We start from the raw sequence: 20,426 nt of genomic DNA, 5'->3' as shown, positions 1-20,426 counted from the left end.
GTCACGGTAGTACATGAATTTTCTACAGAAAGTTATTAAAAGGCAAAGGCGCCTTCCTGTGTCAAAGGGTAAAAAGGGGAGCCAAATCGTGAAGTTTTTGCCAGGCGTGATCCATCTTGGTGTCTCGATCGAGTGATCTATCGGATCTCACCGCGGAATATACCAACCACTCAAGATTTCTCACCTTCAAAAGTCACGCACGAGCGTTTTTTCTCCTCCACCTTCCGGAGCGTCTTATACTTACTCAAGCCTTATCGACACTCGTGGATTTACTACTGCCGAGTACGTATCTAATTGCTGAAATTGCACATCTCTTATTTCGCATGCCGTTTGAAGTAGGGCGTATCACAGAACGGAGCAATACGGTTGCGTTAGCTTCAAGGAAACGACATTTCTTTTTACAATTAAGGGATGCATTTTCTGTTACAAATATTAAGAAGAAATAAGCTTGCGTAGCTAGTTTGTAAGACAGCTTTACAAAGCGTATGATTTGCAATATGTAATCGTTATTGTGCGTAAAAGTATTTAACGTAAATTTACTACATCGTTAATGATATATTTAGTGCTTCAAGAAATATGAAACATTTAATATTAAATTAACGATCAAATTGCAATAAAGTATAAATTTAATGTATCAAATTAAAATCTTGGTCATTTTTCATAAAAATTTGATTTCTAGGATTTATAGGACACATACCGGATTACCATCGTCCAAAGTATCAATATATGTACGTTTTCTTATTCGATTATATCTGCTATTGACGTCTGCAGCTGCACTTAAGATATTACATTACAAACATTGCGTCCGTGTTAAGCTATAAAGAACTACGAAAGAGGCCAGAGGCCATATCTTTTTACGATATAGATTAATGGAATATAAAACTAGAATGTACATCTTACATAAAAGCAAAAAAATTTATAAAGATATGATATAATATTATTGTAATAATTTAAGGTTGTAATATAAAATATTAATATTAATATTAATATTATGAAATATTAATATTATGCACGTATTTCTCAGAATACATACATACATCATATTCATATCGTTCCATCAATATTTAAAATAACAATTTGCATTAAACAAACATTGATCTTACACAGCGCGAAAGTTTTACATCTATACTACTACTCGTATTATTCCATCTAAAGGATATGTAGTTTGGAGATTGATACAAGCAACACAAAACAAAACACCATAGCTTGACGGATATTGTGCGATACGCTTGCGGCAGATCCGTGGTTAGGAAGTAGTTTGATCGTGTTGTTAGTCACAGTTCTCTGACCAAGTTTTCAAAACTTTCTTGGGACAAGCATCTTTAATATTAAACGATTCCTGGGATGCGTAAATTTCATGCAAGATCAAATCGTAAAAGCTTTTTGCTTGTTACCTTTAACGATTTTCCGTTAGCAATTTTATTTTTTTAACAATTGTTTCATTTTTTTTGCTTTTAATAATAAAACAATTGTTTGTCAACGTGAACAAAATAAAGCACAACATTTTCTGTTTTATCCCGTTTCATAACATAAAATTTGTTAAACGTAGTTAAACACAGATTGTGTATAAAATTTTATTGAAATATTCTCTGATTGTAACTTTTAATTCAATTTTTTAATTCCGTGAATCTTTTTAAGTAATCTCGACTGAAACAAGTCTCTATTTTAATGCGAAGTTATTGCGTTGGTAGATTCTCTGTGATCTGGAGAAGAATTTTGTATTCATCTCGGCGTAAATTGAATGAAAGCGCAGTATGAATTTATAAACGACATAATTTCTAATAAGTCTTCCTTTATGAAATATAAATAAGGAAATTTTTCTCCAAAAGCGATTGATTATTTATAGCATGAATTATCAACGCAAATCAGAAGTGATTTGTTTTTTTTTTCTCTTTAAATCGATAAATTTGCTCCATGATTTCGCCAATTACACGGTAAAGGATTCCTTTCTTGCTTCGTGACAAATTCAATATATGCAAATGATTGCATGCATCGGAAAGCTGCGCTTCAATTTGTACTTGTAAACGCTTCACCTTAATAGTTTTCCAGTGGCGTCGCCGCTGATAGCTGGTCGCTTTAAATTGATCGCGCAAGCCCAGCGCGTGATATCCGTTTCAGCGAGCCGTGATGGAATTTATTACACTTTTCCACTATCCTCGACGAAAGTGGCTTGTCGACAATATTAAATATAATTCGAGCGCGATATTGAAGAGTGATGTAAAAATATCGTCACTCTTTATTAGTCTTTCTCACCATATATATTATCAGGTTTTTTTTACTCCCTCTTATAAAAGTACCGTCGTCTGTGCGTATATGACGGTCATTCGCACACCTACATTATTGCATCACAGAAGGTATATCGCGGCATAAGCCCGTTATATGGTACACTCATTCGCTCCGAGCGTTTTAATTAATGATTTTACTGTAAAACGCTCGTGTCATCTCACCCCGTTTCTCCGCGAAACTTGGAGCAAGCCCCATTTTACGAGGCGCGAAGCGTGTTTGAGTGAAACGCTACCACTTCGTATCTACTTCCTAGGAAACAGACTGCCAAGAATGTGTTCCATCGGGATTCGATAGAGCTGCTTTTACGACACATATCTGATAAAATTACAAAGGTTGTATGAAGAGAATCCGTAAGATGTGACAACGATCAGATAATTTCCAAAATTTACCTAATTTTTATTTTTTCGATATTAATGCACTTATGATACAAAGAATTATAATATTTATGAAAATACTAAAAAATTAATTACAATAAAAGACGCCGAAGTATAAAAAAATTATAGGAAACATATTCTAATCAACAGTTTTAAGCAACGGTAAATACAAAATTATTTTATACATAAAATAGTAAAACAAATTAATGGAAAAAAAATTGGCTTTCATATAGTTCCTCGTCAAATTTTTTAATTCAAATATTGGAAAATCTTTGATTTATAAATTTATGTATTGAGACTAAAAATGATAGTGTCATGTAGGCACAATTACAGGAGATATATAATTGAATGTTGGTGACACGTGCGAAGTATTCCAAGCTGGTATTTCACCGATAATTTTTACAGCTAGAACCAGCGAACTGGGCTTAAATGGATTATCGCGGGGTTTTCACGAATTCGCCGTGTGTGCGGCCAGCGATAGGTAGATAATATAAATTGGCTACGGCTATTAATCGCGACACGTAACAGTGAGCACTTGGTGTAAACATTTAAGTTAACGTTACTGTTACGCGAAATCACATTATTCACCATTGTTATGAATGAACATTTGACTCCTGCCCTCCTTTATCCTGTAATATTAAATATAAAAAATGCACTTAATTCTTCTGTACCGTTCACAGAATATTTTTTAAAGAATATAATGAAAATTTAGTTTACATAAAAAAATTATTTTTCGCCTCAATATTCACACATACATCAAAACATTATTTTACGCTTTTTTTAAATTAAAATATTATATATTTCTTCTTCAGATTATTTATTAAAATATTTATTAATATTGATTTCACGAGTTTAATTTTCTACAAGAATACAACTCCGAACGGTTTCACGTGAATACTGCAGATGATTATACGTATTCCTCGTAAGTCTGCCATTGACAAGACGATTGACATTGGAATTAAACTTCAGTTTGATAGAGTTTGCAATATCTTGTGGTTCTGTAACTATTTGATTCGATATATCGACATTTAGACCATTTAGATCCATCTCATCTAGAGTCTACAATCTTGAGTAATTGCTTCGCATTTATTAATTATAAAATGGAATTACATTTTCCAATGCAAAATGAAACATAATAGAGTTGTTAACATGATGAATTTTGTATTTTGAAATTCCATGTGAAATAAACTTTGTTAAGTATACTTTATATTAGTTTGCAGTATGAAACTAGAAGGAAAAAATACCACGACGAAATTTCGCTCCGCGAACATTTTAATAATCGACTTGCCACATTTGGATCACGTTACATTGGGTTTTCATATTTATTTAAGTCGTAATCTGAATTTGGCAGATATATGAGAATGGTCAAATTGCGCATGACCATCGCGCACTTTGATGTTACATACGTCGAGGAGGAACTAGCATAAAGCAGAAAATTATGCGGTCTGCGGACATTCATGCGAATATTACTAGATAATGCGTGCATATATCCTGGAATTTCCGCTTTATGATTGACGTTTGTACAAAATGATGTGGAATCGTAATTTTATTTTTTGACGAATTAAAAACTGGAATCAATTATTAATTTTAACCATCAACTCGAATTTGTACTTTGACATGTTTATTCATTGAGATAATGAAACCGTCACTGAAAATGATGTTGAGATAAGTTAAATTAATAAATTAGAATTTATTATTAAATGAATATAATTGTGAATAATGATATTTGTTTAATTAGACATAAATAGACGCAAATTATTACAACACGAGGAATAATTAAATTAATGTACCACAAATATGCACTCTTGGCAAATATCAATCATAATTACTGCATTTATGTAAACAACAAAATACGAATAAATGAATTATATTTCGATGAATTATCAATGAATCATAATTTTCTGCTGCAAACATAAAAGTTTTTTTTTAAAATCGAAAACAATGATCACAAACGTGGAGTTTGTAACAAATTCCAACTTTACGAGCTATTTCATTCGGCCACTATTTCGTTTATTTGCAATTGAAACCTTGCTCAACCTTTCGACTAGTGGATTCAAATATAAAATCGTTGTTACAGCGCTTGGTACGTGTTTTATTTCCAATTTCCGTGTATACACAAATAGGATATCCGGTATACATCCACTTTTGCGATAAGTTTTGCAAGAGAATATTCGTATGCATTTCGTATTCATCGTGTCCAATGGAGAGCATTTTCCTCATAAAACGACAAAAATTATACCACGTACACAGAATATCTTGTTACACGCAATTTTAGTCTATTAACACACAATGGCAATCCATTTTCTACAGAAAAGTATTTACGTTAGTAACTCCGCTATTTGTTTCGCTATTAACGGTGGACTTAGAAAAGTGTTCTCGGGAAAAGTTAAAACTAAATTTTGCAGGAAGATTGTCTGTACTATATCAGGTTGAGGATTAAAACTTCCTTTTCCCATTGGCTCTTTCGTGCCCGACTAACGATTTCTTCTCCATTCTCTCTACATTTTAATATGCATGGCCGTTATCATCGTGAACAATTTTGCACTTCAAGATTCCGCGTTAGGTGTACGATAAGAGTAATCTTTAAGTAAAATAAGATCTTACTTAATAGAATACAAGTTCAAGATCGCGACAATTAATAATTTAAGAAATTCATACTAATATTATTATTAAAATATATAAATAATATATCACTGTGTGTACTCATTGAATTATTCGTTTTTACTTATATCACATCGGATTTTAAAGTATAATCCTCTTTCATGGTAATAACAACTATTAAATATCAAGCAATTATAAAAATTTCAAGTATTGTAAGTATATTCTTACGATTAGTTTTTAAATAATAGAAACTAGTAGAATATAATAGATAAATAAAATTAAGTACATTTTTGAGTGAATGTCACGCTCGCTTTCTCTCGCTCTCTCGGGGACCATATTTATTTGCGCCCTTATTGATTAAATGTTGCGACTATTAATCATGCTCTTGATGCAATCTGATGTAAGTCACATTAATTTCCTATTCATACAACGTACATTATTTATATCCCGCGGTCTATAATGATAAATCGCGTGCTATGCGTTATTGATTATTAATGCAATACACCGACAGATTGTTACAAATGAATATGTGCATATAAAGCATCTCGTGAAACTGCGAGGCGTGTAGTTTTTTTGTCATTTTCATCGAAAAATCAGTACATTCAATGACAGACGTCAGCAACCCAGTAAAACTAATTTGCTTTATACGGATTGAATACTAAATGCTGCCGACCAGAGTGGAGAGCATATGGAATTATAAATACTATTATATATGCCTCTACATATGTAATACGATTGTACTGTATGAAAGACAGATATCATTGCGTCAAAAGAGAACGTTATTTGGACGCATAAAATTTTCACTGTAAATTTTCATTTTCATATCTGTGTTTTCATTGTCGGTTTTTTATTACCCTCATGTTGACGGAAGATAAAAAAGTATAAAGTGAACTGACATGGTACTCACGAGCATCAAGAGACAAAAAACATGAGCTTGTCGTCACCGTGTTAAATTTTCACGATCGGATGTTAGACGGCATACCTAACAGAGAGTTCAAAGAACATTCTCGAGGTTCTCCAGTTTATGAGCTTTTCTTCTGTCACCGCAATATAAAACGTTAGAAATATCGTGCCGATGAAAGAATTTCTTCGGCTTTTCCTGACAAAAACTACTGAATTTGACAAATTGCATTCCTGGCTATACTCGCGATATCTCAAATTCTGTGTAAATTTGCAGGATGCTTTGTTTAATATGAAACCGCCATTGAAATTGAAGCTGGATTTCAAGCATTTAGTTATCGCGTGAAATGTCGCTTCACAAGTGTGGCATCAATCAAGTTGACATTCGCTTTTATAATTGAGATCATATAGAGTTGTCTCGACGGACAGTCAAAGACAGGCACGTCATTCAAAATTCACGTTTAGAGAAAGGTGCGCACGTCGAGTCTCATCAAATCAACAGGTATAGATTTAATATTATTATTTAGTCTTAATAAATTTCGTAGACAAGAACGTATGGTACAAAAAATGTTTTGTTCTATGAATTAAAATTTTATTGTAACAATAAAATAATTTAATTAAAATGTACCAAGCAAAAGTTTTGATTAGTAGTAACAAATTTTTTTGTTTATCCCTACAATAAAATGCTTTTGTTACTTGCAGCAATTAAAAAGTTTTAACAAAATTAATTTTTATTATGTAATTATCATAGATTAATGTTTACGTAACTGTCATAGATAATTTAATTAAAATTAAATATTAAAAGAATTAATTTAATAATGTTTATTTTTTATCTGTCTGTTCTAAGATTTTGATTATTAGATTATAGAATAATTTAGATATTACTATTAGAATAGTTCAGATTAATTAATTCTTTATCTAATTGTTTAACAAATGTTCTTTAAAAAGTGATTAAAAATGAGGACATACAGCTGCAATGGAAGGAGAACGCTTTTGAACATTGCAGAAATATCGACAGTATTTGCGCAAAATATAAAAATTAAAATTAACTCAAGAAATCATTGGTCGCAAAGTTTGGTAATGACCAAGGAAATGGCGAACAGAACGAGCGGGAAAACCGTCTCGTTCCAAGCGCAATCGCGTACGCGGCTCGCAGGGGACGCGTGCTCACCGCTCATCACCCTTTCACTTGCGAACTTTTTCGAGCAAACCTCTACGAAAGTTTTAACATGCTCGACAACCTCGTTTCCGGTTAGAAAAAAAAAACTTTCGTATGCATTAATTTCTGCCAGGCTTATTTATGTCCTTGGTTCTTCCTGCTTTACGGTTACGACGATAAAACGGAAGTCGCGATGGAAAGAAACGTAGCGAGTGAGGTGGAGGGAAAAAATGCGAAGTTCTTCTATCACGAGCTCTCCTTTTGAATCCTCGACGAGAAGTACAAATGAGAGAATGAAGAAACGAAGAATAACATCATCGCGACAAATTACAAGACACAAACGATAATCAATGTAATATTCATTTTCAATTGAAACTTCGCCTTTCTTCCATCAAGGCAAAAACGGAAATAATACTTATGTGAGCTAGTAATAATGTTTGACTAATAAGTACGTTAAATAAGCTTGTTAGTATATAGCTGCGTAATTTCGGCTGCGGTTAATCGTTTCGGTGAAATCAATGAGATCGATTGTAGTTCTGTTCTCAATTTTTGAAAATCAAATGAGAATTTATTTCTTTTGTTGCGGAATTTCTCTTTGAAATGTATATTGCACTTTTTTTTCAATAGTAATAAAAGTTGTGCAATTACAAATAACAAATTACAAATAGACAAATTGCAAAGTTCTAATCTGCTAGTGACCAAACGTTATGTACTTCGCCCGCGTAACTTAGCTAGAAAACAATTACGCTAGCCGCTCAAAATGCAATTACTATGAGCGCATACGCTCAAACACGCGCGAAAGAGCAAATCTATTTGGAATTGCGTTTATTTGGAAATGGGAATAATGCCATGGTCGCTGCGATATATGTCGTACTGCGATATACGATGCAATATAGTTTACATAAATTTAAATCGTATTTTCAAGCGGTGTATTCTGAATAAGATTTAGAGGCTTCTGTCATGCTTGTCTGCTTATTTCTAAATGAAATGCTGAAATCTCATTATTTTTAATCAATGCTATATGTTTTTACTGTCGCGCGACGTTACGCAAATGGAACACATGCGAAGAGAGCATGTTCGTAATAAATATTTCGTAGGAGAGATCTGATAAATGTTCCATTTGTCAATATGTATAAATAAATACCACGGACGAATGACAAACATAAAGAAAAGCAACAATTTGCATAATTAATTTGTTGCGCTAATTGACTGACTTCATAGAAAATGCGCTATGGCTTAATGTAAACAAATGCATTTCGTAATTAATTTCTTCATTTCTACAAATTTATACAGCACATAAACGTAATTACCATACAACACACATATTTTCACAAATTTCACAATATAAATTAATCACGTAATGCGTGACTACGTAACAATAGCAACAACGTGTACGTAATATGTTCACGTGGTAATTATCGCCAGATCGGATATTGTATATTAAATGTCATACGTTATTTTTCTGATATGATAAAATGGCAGCATTCTACATATTTCCTCTCTTTGTTGATTATCGTTCTATTAAGTTAAGTAATGCAGTGTATCAAACAATCATTTTACAATGTTGGTTTGTTTGCCCGTCCATTCGTCTAGCAATATTTTTCCAAAACGATTTTTCAAACTTTGCTTTCTCCAATAGATATTAAAGGACTTAAACTCCTGAGGCAAAATGTGAACCAAATCAATTGACGCTAATGGGATCAAAAGTCAAGGTCAATAAAATATCTTTTAACTAAGTTTATAACAGTTCTTCGCTGCTACCACTTACTTGTATTCGTTGCAAAGTTTGAACAATTTGTTGCGAAAATTACTTGTAGTTTGTTTTCGCGGAGAGGAGGATCTTATAGATGCTTGTGAGCATCAGGATTACTAAATTAATTATTAATTTAATATTTGAGATGTTATTTTTCTGATTCAATTTAAAAGCTGCGTTTTCAAGTAAGTAACCAAAAGTGATGGCGTGCGGTTCAAATCAGTAGATGTGTTACAAATCACAAAATATAATTTGAGCACTAAGATGATAATATAATCGTCATCAAATTTTAATTGTGTTAAACAAATTACTTTTTGCATATAATCCGAATCTGTAATAAAAATTACATGTTGCATTAAAAAAATTCGACATCCACTCTGGATCATCCATTTCCTCTCGGAATCGAAAGTTGAAAATATCACCATTATACTAACGTATATGTAGATATATATTCTAAGCATATCTATCTTTATTTTACTTATATTGCAACAATGTAAATATAAGTTAAGTGCTGTTGCCTCAAATAAAATGTAAAAGAAATGGAGATTTGCAGAGTAGAGAATTACGCATGTTTATTTTAAACTTGATGTTCCGTAACACGTTATGCCGGTGGTGTCAGCTCACGATTCATTCCGCTGACGTCTGTCTCTGTTCAAATAGCTGAAGTTACTTGCGCGAACATTCACGACAATGCGTGAACACGAGCGTGGAGAACGGTCCCCATTATTTATCGGCGGAACTTCCCCGAATACGACACCTTTGGGAAAGTCCGATCGAATCGCTGTGTGTTCCTCCTCTTCCTTTGAGTTTCTATTTTCCTGCCAGGATGAAAGATGTCCGCCACGACGTAAATTTTACACGCCAACGATACGACAGCTTAGATATATATTCTGGTAATCTCACTGAATTGTGATGTATCGTAAGTTATACGGTTTGCTTGCGCATAAAAATATCATGCAGCACGAAGATATATAATTCACAAGGAAGTAGAGAGAATTTAAAAAGAGATATCTGCTGCTAGATGTCATACGTGTTACATCTGAACCTGAATTTAGTTATGCAATTTTCTGTCATTAAGTATTCCATCAAAACGCACATTGAACATTCTCTCGTTTTTTTTACGACTTATGTCGCATAAAGATATGTTATGGAGTTCTGCGAGTCATCGTGCATTGGCAATACTATAAGGACATGGAGAAAGAGCGGGCGAAGTTTTACTCTCTTTACGGCGCATCGCTTAAAGTTTCGCACCCGCGCAAACTGCCGAATTCGTTCTTTTATATCTTTTACGTCCTTACGACATTGCAGGAACCCTCTCGCCACCCTCGGACTTTACTCGTTATCATAGCCGGCGCGTCAATCTCTTCGCTCCGTGTGTATATCCCTTTCCGATCGTAACTGTGCGGTTATATAGCCACGAAATTGCTGAAACAACAGCCACGGATACACGACAGAGACGCTTCCTGATAGGAGCAGGTTATCCGGGGATACAATTCGTACCCGTGTGCTAGGATAATAAAATAAGACGTTGATTTTATTTCTCGCAGGTGTTTATAGGGTGCTAATCTTACGATCTATTTTCTATCTGAAGCTGATCCTCAGTAAAATATCGTCAGTTCAGTTAATGCTTCCATGGCGCGGATTATGTTCGTTCAAAAGTTATATGTATAAGTAGAGCTATAACAATATATTGTCGGGTAGTACCTCTTTATTCTTCGAGTAATTCACACCCTTCTGTAGATATATCCAAACTTTTTACGAAGAGAGAAGAATATAAAAAAAAGGGAATAAGAAGTCCATTGTTTGCAGAACATGTACGAAGTTTTATGAAAACATTGTAAAGATATGAAGAGTTGGATAGTAATAGTAATCAATAAATTCTTAAAAAGTTGTTGATTCATAAACAAGGTAATATTGATATTGTTACCGTGTTTTTATTTATCATTGATCGAGAGGGACAAGAATTTGCTTATTTCCTCATTTGCATATAAAAATAAACAGATATTTTTTTTATCATTTTGTAATGGAAATAAAGCAAATCCCGTAATACTAACGCAATCGGCTCCTTTCCAAGCACAACAAAGCGTAAGGAGTCGCAGTTACTTCTGCGGTTTGCACTTGCATGTCTGACTAAAGCCAAGCTTTACTACTTCCGCTGTCGGTGTAGCATGAAAGCATCACAAAAACCTGTTACCTTATTTTTCTCTCCAGTTTATCTGTTTACCTGTGCAATTTTGTTAAATCAACATCGTAATGTATAAACTTGAAAGTTTTGAAAATAAACAGATAATAGAAGTACTGTGAAATTGCGTTGAATATACCGCAAGACCGACGAGAGAATTTCGCTACGTATTAAAATACATAAAGAAATGTTCTTTAGCAGAACCGTCTGTAAGATATTTAATTTAAATACAATTTGAACTTTTTATTCAATACCAATTTTAAAATTTTGATACTAAACAAGTGATAAAACAAGTGATGAGAAGGGACACAAATTGTCGTTAATTACTGTTACTGGTCTTTTTAATTAATGCAATAATTCGATTTCGCGCACGTATGCATGTATCCGACGAACGTTGATCAGTTTCATTCTTCCAATTACGAAAGATCAGTTTGCGCAATCCACTTTAATCATTATAAATTCTCGCTACCATTTATTTGCTCTCGCCACGTTGGAATTCTCGTCATTGCAATTGACACGCATTCTCAATCATTTACCACATATTTTGCTGGCGCTACGACATACCGAAATCGATTATGTACTCTATATATGTATTCGATATGCATAATTGGCACTCCCCAGGTACCTCCTGCTAAATTGATGCCGATATTTGACACGTGTAATCCCCAACTCTCTCAGCTATTCCATTTACAACATCGATCGAAGATTACCTCGTAAGACGAGAAGTACCACGTCAAAATTATTATTTATACATCCGATATTCCAGACGTATTTTGATACAGCGTATTACATATCATAATGTTCACTAATGTAAAATTACTTTTACAATCTCATTCGTAAATCATTCTCCTAAATTATCCAAGTAAGCTAACGAAACGTTCTTTGCTTAATTTATTAAACATGCTATTTTGATATCATATTGACCTCACTATTCATCCCTGATTTATGTTCGATTCTAGAAACCCAGATACGCTTTACAGAGAGATAAATACACGAGAATACAGAACGCGCCGATGTGCGAGTTACGTATTCGTCCAACATAATCTGCAAAAACTAACCCGATTGTAATCCGCGAGCTTAGTAGCGTCATATGAATAAATACGAAATATGTACAATTCCGGCGTAACATAAGCGAAAGAGAGAGAGAGAGAGAGAGAACAGCAAAATCTATGTACCGACCAAAAAGACATTCAGCCCGTGGCACCATCATTTATCGTTAACACTTCGTTAACGCGTGGACCAATCCGTTTACGCGCTTTTAAGCCATCAAGCGATGCATTACGGGGCCCGGCAAAGCGCGCGAGCACTCAAGAAAAGCAGATTGGATGTTCGTAAAATTTATGACGCTGACTCGACGCAAACGGCATAACCATTTTCCACCAAGCTATCGCGCAATCCCACGCGCCTAGCTCTTCAACCTTTTCACGGATATGACGATTCGCGCGGATGTCTCATTCGCGGAAGCATCTGTTTCGCACTCAGGATATCCTGTGAATATGCGGGAAACGAGAACTTATCTTTTTTTTCTTTTTTTATTCCCGCGACCCTGCCAGACAATGTCTGCCGCGCGTGTCCCATTTTAACACTTATCGTTCTGAATGCTGAACCGCGCCCGTTCGTTAAGAGCCTCGCTTTTCATTTGTAAATCGCGACGCTTTTGCTCCACAATACCGTCAGATAACTGTCGTCCACGAGTGCTGACGTGTACTTTTCGACGACATTCCCTCTCTCTCTTCCTCCACTTTCCCAACCGAACTTGAATGAAAAGCGTAACGCAAAAATCTGTGCCATATATAAAAAAAGAAACGTGACATGTCGCGTGGGATATAAACGTGCAGATGCGAGAGAATGGAATTTTATGATACGTCCGCATTTTACAAAGAATTTGCGTTATAAGAGCGAAATGGGTTTACTGAATTAAATTTAGCTATTGAAAAGTATTCATTGAATTAACAGCATCTCATTTATCATTACGCACATGAGATGACATTATACATCTGCTTGCGTCATTGACAAGGATGAAATGAAATTTCTTCATTCGAAATTTTTCTTCATACTTTCCACGGAAAAAGAGTTCGTCGACATAAATGCTTTTACGTCGTACATCTCATTATACTTTACATCGTGTTACGCTTTAAAGAAAGAATTTATTTCTTTGTCGACAGTTTCTGAAACGCAAAGAAAAGTGTGTACAAAGAGCCATGCGCCACAAAAATGGCACGAGAAATGACGATCTAAACCGTTTCAATTCCGTTTGAGTCTCGCCACTCCATCGATTGAAACTTTTTTCCCCGTGCGCACTGTCAGCTCAAAAGATTTTTTTTTTATATGTACCATTTTCGCGCAGACGAATTCCGGGCGCGTGTTTTATGAAAGGGGACACGCTCATTCTCGCTCTCGTCTCAGAACTTCGCTCGTTTATCAGTCTGCTCAACCCGTTACTCAGTGCGCTCGTAAATCTCACGATTACAGATCGTTGACCGCGGGGTGACGCAGTTTCTGAAAAATTCCGCTTACAGCTGCAAGTCCATCAGCGAAATTGTTAAATGCTTATTTAATCTGACAGCGCGCGCACGTTATTACTGCGGTAACGCATACTGCGCGGTTTATAAACCATAGAAGTGAAGAGGATATTGGCAATATAAACTATCCTCTGTGTTCGTTTCGATGGCATACGAAATATTCCGTATTTATTTTAATTTCACGGAATTTCTTTCAATTCAAAAGAGAAGTAATATGTAGAGGAGAAGATAGCATTACGGCTATCCATTCACATTTTATTCAACAACTTTTTTAATAATATTTTATATCAAAACTTAACATTACATTCATCAAAGTGTCGTATAATATATTCTAGAATCAAAGTTATGAAATATTTATTACTTAGGATGTGATTTATAAAAATGGGTCGAAAAGAAACAGGGATAATAATATAGCCACAAAAATAAATTTTTTAAATTGATTTTGTTTAAAAAAACACAGTATTTTGTAATAATATATTTTTTTTTAATAAAAAAAGCTACAATATAACCGCGAAGTTTTAGGTTTTAGATTGAGGTAAATGTTGACTTACTTCAATTAGAAAATAGATCACAGGACAAACTGACAATTTTTACAAAACTTTTTTTTAGATTTTTAATTATAAAAAAAATAAAATATTGCACATTTACACATAAACTTCCCACTGTCGACATTACAAATTTATCCCAAGTAGAATAAAAAATCATCACGACGTCAAAATGACTGCGAAATGATTATTAAATTTTTTGATTAATTCATTTTAATATCATTTTATTGTAACCCATTATTCTGTTTGAGTATGACCACCAAATGCACCCGATACATTTTATTCTTTTTTAAAATTCAGAAAACAATAAAGATAAAATAATATCTCTAACGTTTTAGAGTCCAATTCTTTAGAACGACAATCAAATTTATTAAAAAAATATTTTTATATAAAAATCTCAGTAGTAGCCTACGAGTACGCTTAGATAGCCATATTAACAAAATGATATAATACTGAATAATTTTACGTAACTCGGAGTATGAATAGCTAAATGAAAAGTTAAATAACAAAAAAAAAAACTTTCGAATGTATGTACATACATTTGTGTAGCAATACGCTCATGATTAAAAACAAAGAGGAAGTATGTGAAATGTTAAAATGTACGTTGAAAAAGTTTCAAAATGCTCAAAAGTAAATTTACCTATATAACAATTGTCGACTATTGTGTATTGATATATTAGCGCCGTTACATAACCGTAGGCTACTAAATAAATAATTCCACAGGCAATTACTAGTAATTCGTCACTGAATAACGGAGATAATAAAAGTGACCATAATACTACCTTCTTTTCTATATTTTAGAAATTTATTTTTAAAATGTCGTTGATTTCCTAAATAAATTCAATGTATAATGCATTTAATAATTAAGAGATTTCGTGTATTAATAAAGCATTTAACATATATTCAATTATCTTAAAAGATAGAAAAGGTTTTAAAATTAAAAGCAAGAAGAAAAATAAAAAAATGTGTTTTTTTTTAGGGAAGAGAAACCGCAAACAAATTACGTCACAGCATATTTATTCTTTTGATATGTTTACCTGTACACGTTGCCGACAAAGGCCATAGACTTTCGTCGGCAATATGTCAAAAAATACTCCTCGCCCAATTTTAATTTAGCTCGAGTAAGTCAAGAGCAAACGGACATCATGCAGTTCCGACCGCGCATTCGCAGTTGGCAACTGTCTGCACTTGTACACGTTATCCGAGAAAGTACGGAAATGCCAGCCTTGATTCTGCCACGCATACGGTTTCCAGAACGGTACCGCACGACACGATAGCTGAAATTTTTCACTCGCTTCTGGTCCCTTCCGGGGTAGTAGGAAACAATTGGAGGACCGCTCCTTCTGTTCCTTTCTACTACAATAATAATCGTATCATATGTATGTATGTACAGTCAGAAATTTGCTCTTTTTGAAATTACTAAATTCAGCGAATAACTCTTGTGTAAATTCACGATAATAAAATTATACTAAAAGCTTTATTATTATACTGATATATCAACTAAAATTAGAGATTATAAAAACTCAAATATATGAATTTTTCGAAAAAAAAAAAAGAAAGCAAATACAAATATTTTTTTATTTAAACAGAATGTAAAGTGATATAAAATTAGCTCATTTTTTTAGTTATAAGGTAATTTTCAATAAATATTTTGTTATTTAAATGATTTATTTAAGTTTATACGGAACTAATCTATACAATTTTTATATAAAAAATTAATGTGTTTCACAATGTGATTATTTTGTATTTTCATTTAAAGCTTAAAGTAATAATAAAAATGGAAAACAAATCTTTTTCGACGCGCTTTTATTTAAAATAAAATAATCTTTATAAATTATTACTAAATAATTGTTGTTGCATCCGTAATAAGATTTATAGCGACATTTTTTTTTTTTTTTTAGAAAAATATAGCTTACAGAATTTTAAAATTCTGATATGCAAATCATATCCGGCATATAATCCGTTCATTGTTTAATTAGTTTTTTTGTACACGACATTGCAGTATCATGACATTTATTTACTGTTCGAGTATGGGGTATTGGAACATCACTTTTCTAAAAAAAAAAAAAATCCATTTCGAAACGTCATGCTTTCGATACACGATGCTGTAGCCAGATTTTTATTTCATTTTGAAATGCGGTGATGCAATAGTTACTGACTGAATAAATTTAATAAAAGAAACGTATAAACAATATGGCCATCAAAGAGTTATTTAAAACAAATATAAACGCAATCTCAGCGATTTACAATTTAACATTTACATATGAATCAGACTCCGATAGTCGTGTGCGGTAGAAATATTGATTCGTCTGATGAACAATTATACTCTGAGACACGGATTTATATTTGCATAAAAGCGTTCTCATCTCGAGAGTTTGTGTTAAAATATTTCGGATCGTCCAAACAATAGGTGTAGCCAGAATTCTCCAAATATGCAACGGCATAGACGCGAAACAGCGAAACTATGTAACGCGCTGTTTAAATAACGGCGCTGACAAGCATAGAGTTAAATTGTAATTTACGTTTGCGTGCGATAGAAAGATTCTTTCGCGATTCTTTCGTATTACGACAGATGCATTTCTACTTACAGGTATAGATAAATATTTCATGTACTGGCGAAGTATTTTGTCTCCGTAATAAAAGTGGAAGAATATTTTTACTCGGGCGCTTAGTGTGCATTCCCGCGGATATTTCCAAGATTCCTCAACAATACCATATAGACCACAAATATTTTTCCGCAGCTATGTGATCCGATTCGCGTGTCCCTCGTATCGTCGTCGTAGAACTTCGAATATACGCGTTGATCGCCTTTCGAAAATAAATTCCACTATCCTGATACATGTTCTATTACATTCGTATCAGGAGCAAGTGTCAAAGTAGATCACTACTGTGTTCTCGCGTTTGCTTGTTCTCTGGTACAACATAACTCAGAGAGATCAGAGAAATCCTGAAGCTTTTGAATCTATTTTAACAAGAACAATTTTGATAATATAAATATTTATTAGCTTTATCTCTTAATTATTACATAAATTTTTATTTCTCAAATTTTAGAAATTATAATAAAAATATCAAGTTATTTTTTTAAAATTTAATACTCCGACAAAAATTGCTTCTCTGCTTCTTTCCCGTGAAATATTTCGCATGTAATCGAGAAGTGAACACGGCGGAACTAAATAAAATAATTGCGTAGCATTTAACGTCAAAGTTATTTCACACAGGATCTCTCGGAGACGTCAGTTTCTGATTTCCAATCCTAAAATCGTGGACATTCGAGATATTTAAACGTCCCTTTGAAACATCTCGCGTAGTCTTCGCGAACGTAAACACGTCAACAAGGAAGTCCGGGTATGGCCGCGAGGCGAAACGAATGAGGATAACAAATGGTTATTTCGCGCGGAACTAACGACTTTTCTTTTTGTCGCGCGGCCGCTCCTAACCGAGGATCGGCAAAAAGAAAGAGGGTAGAGAGTTTTACGGGGCTGGATTCGGCGACACTTTTATGGATATCTTCTGCAGTAAGATTTTTTTCAGATTGCTGCTTTTATGAAGAGAGATGTATGGGGCCAGCAAGTGCTTTACGGCCGACAGTGACGAATTGACGGAGTGTTGTGCACAACACGTTTCTCTCCTTTAGAAGAAAAATTTTGCTATCAAACGAACATTTCTGTACGATCCATTTTTATAGACGATCACAGGATAGCTCACTTGGCAACGTTAGCGCGCGATACTTGTCGATACGTCGACAAAACGTAAAGGGTGATCGTTGTCGGAGCAGATAAATATGGTGGAGCCCGCAAGAGATACGGCGCTCTTATTTTAACGAATCTTGTTTTTTTTTTGCTTATGATAGATATGAAACAGTTTTAATTGCGCGCGATATGAATCGTAGCAATATAGTACAGACATCGTACAGGCGTTTGATATATTGCAACATCGATTTCAGTCGTAAAATGTGATCGTGCAAAAGTATATATTGAGATGTAAATAATAAAAATGTATTCGTATTTCAAACAAGTATTGCACAAGAGATATCATTTTTCAGCGGAGAATCGATGTGTGTACAAGATGCTTTGTAAAGTTTATACTTATTAAGAACGTTTTTTTGCGTAATCAAAGCAAGCCAGCAGATAATTATAAAATTATTTAATATTAAAAATAGCAACAAAAAAAAAGAGAGAGAGAGATTAAAACATTTTGACAAATAAAATAATACAAGTGTGTTGATACACATTTTTAAATTCCTTTAATTTTTAAATCAGTTTTCTGCAACAAAGTTCTAATTTAGAGAGATTTAAAGTTTTAATAGAAAGTTTTAATATAAAAAAATCTAAAAACTGCCTAAAAATAAATACTAAACCTAATGAATTTAAATTTATATATTATTAATCTTTCAAAATAATTGGAATACAGGACAATATCGTTAGTAAATATGCTCAAATAGACGTAATGTCTATGTACTCTCATCAAAATCTAAAACAAAAGGATTAATATGAATTAATATACGTGCATCATTAAGCAAGTAATATTATCATGATATACGTTTCACTGAATGATGTTGGCATAATTTAATAAAATAAAATTATTTTAATAGGATATTATTAGTGATTTAATGAGAAACAATGGGATCATTAAAGGTAAATTATTAATTTACCAATTAATTTCCAACACGATTAACTTGCATAATGTGCCAAAGAATGGAAGTTTGATATATGAACGCTAACGTAAAATCGATCGAGTGTAGTCACGTGAAGTGTAATATATTCCGATTCAGCGCGGTGGCTTCAAGAAGAGAGAAGGATATATCCCCTAAAAATCCATAGACGACGATATATGTATCTATAGAAAAGCTACTGTGTGAGAGATAATAAAAAAGACTTACCGCACGGTTTCGTCTTCCACCATTAGAGCTAACGATCGTCGTGAGTCCTTACTGGTCGTTTACATAGGTATGCCGATCGAACGATGGTAGAATGCACTCCGTGGAGTGCATCTCGCGTGTAGTCGACCATTATAATCGTAGTTTCATGAGTTCGATCGCTTACGCACGTGACAAACGCGGCAAAGACGGCCGAAATCTCATAGGGTTGAGGCAGCTACCATTCACAAAAAAAAAATTTTAATTTCACCATCTAAATGCATCCGGCGCCGGTGCGACTAAATTGTCGGTACTCAACGAGTTCCGGTTCCGTCGTAACGAGTGGGTGGTAGTTTCTGACATAATAAAGCCATTCTCTAACTTAATTCCCGTCCTCCCGGTTGCGGAGCACCCTGTATCCCACCAGGTCGTGCCTGTACTCCGCCTTGCCGCTACTATCGGCCAAGTGACTGCATGCGAACGGTGCCTCAGCCGGTGAAGTTCTTAGAGAGGAATACCACCGCAGCGGCGATACGAATCGGTCCCGCCAACGAACTTACTTACGCGACTTATCAGTGTACGCTGCTCTTATCTATTCCGTGTCGCTCAACTATAACGAACTTGAGCCACGGGCCCTCCGTGGAAAACGGCGGGCTGAGTTCCTTCTGGAATTTCTTCGTTTATTACATTATGTCTGTATTGCATTATATCTTGTCACTTCGTCGCAGGTGTGAATTCGCCGTTCTTCATGTCGGCATTGTACATCATTACATAGAACTGTTCGTATTAGCATAATAATATGCTAATACAAATAATATGAGCAAAGAATGACAACAAAATTTAATATTTTTAAATCAATTTAATTTAATTTAATTATTTTAAATAAATTTAAAATAATACAACGGAAATATAATCAAAATTTGTTCTAATGGGATCGATTACTCTTATATTATTACTCAAAAAATAAGGAAGAGTCCAAAAATAGTATCAAAATTATAAAGTGTGATGAAGATAAGCAATAAAAAAATAAGATCTATAACCAAAAATACACTGCATCTTCTTTTTTTTTTGTTTAAATATATGCGGGCAAGATATTGGAAGTTCGTAAAGTAAAACGTGCGAATAACTTTGAACGTATCCCCGTTAGTACATAAAGCGAGAAAAGCTGACATCGTCAGGAAGTTAGAATATTCTACTTTGTCACAGCGCTTGAATATTCCGTAGAATTCACGTAAGACCAACATTGTTT

The 20,426-nt window shown here is 33.8% G+C and overlaps 2 protein-coding genes across 6 annotated transcripts in view; one reads left to right on the top strand and one right to left on the bottom strand.

The window, feature by feature from the left end:
- LOC105193227 (prominin-2) overlaps positions 1-20,426 on the bottom strand; it is a 104,994-nt gene that overhangs the window by 27,829 nt on the left and 56,739 nt on the right. The gene's annotated exons all lie outside the window — the stretch shown is intronic.
- The window catches only part of LOC105193226 (trace amine-associated receptor 9), a 72,593-nt gene that overhangs the window by 725 nt on the left and 51,442 nt on the right, over positions 1-20,426 (top strand). Inside the window, exon 2 of one of the 2 annotated variants that reach the window (XM_026131470.2) lies at positions 29-282. The gene's annotated coding sequence lies outside the window, so the exon portion shown is untranslated. The remainder of the gene's footprint in view (positions 1-28; positions 283-20,426) is intronic. The other variant, XM_039458988.1, reaches the window with a different exon arrangement.

This window comes from Solenopsis invicta, chromosome 16 (assembly GCF_016802725.1).
Source record: "Solenopsis invicta isolate M01_SB chromosome 16, UNIL_Sinv_3.0, whole genome shotgun sequence".
In the NCBI taxonomy this organism is placed as follows: Eukaryota; Metazoa; Arthropoda; class Insecta; order Hymenoptera; family Formicidae; genus Solenopsis; species Solenopsis invicta.
The sequence above is the reverse complement of the archived record's forward strand: the minus strand, read 5'-3'. Positions and strand labels throughout refer to the sequence as shown.